This window comes from Acanthisitta chloris, unplaced genomic scaffold, assembly GCF_000695815.1.
Source record: "Acanthisitta chloris isolate BGI_N310 unplaced genomic scaffold, ASM69581v1 scaffold25184, whole genome shotgun sequence".
NCBI classification, from domain to species: Eukaryota; Metazoa; Chordata; class Aves; order Passeriformes; family Acanthisittidae; genus Acanthisitta; species Acanthisitta chloris.
The window spans coordinates 15126-15407 of NW_008667992.1; the positions used below are offsets into that span (position 1 = coordinate 15126).

A 282-nucleotide genomic window follows, 5' to 3' on the forward strand; every position below is an offset into this window, starting at 1 on the left:
CTCAAACCAGAGCCAAGGGAAGCTCAAGGCGATGCTTGGAGAGGTGAGTGTCCAAGGGCCTATGAACAAACTCCTATGAGTCCCCCAAAAAACAGCCACCCCCATATAGCAATGAGGGGGAGCCCCAGGTCACCCACAGCAGTGGCCCCCAGCCATGGGCATCATGGCAAGGGTCATCGACACCCTCCCAAGGGTATGGCGAGATGCCCCTGGTCCCTCCACACCCACCTGCTCCCCACCAGCAGGTCCTGGGGAACTCCCACCCCCCAAAGTGAAACTGCC

General features: G+C 60.3%; 1 protein-coding gene across 1 annotated transcript in view; it reads right to left on the minus strand.

Moving 5' to 3' along the window:
- Window positions 1-282, minus strand: part of B4GALNT4 (beta-1,4-N-acetyl-galactosaminyl transferase 4) — a gene marked incomplete at its 3' end in the record, with an annotated part of 14900 nt that overhangs the window by 14168 nt on the left and 450 nt on the right. The gene's annotated exons all lie outside the window — the stretch shown is intronic.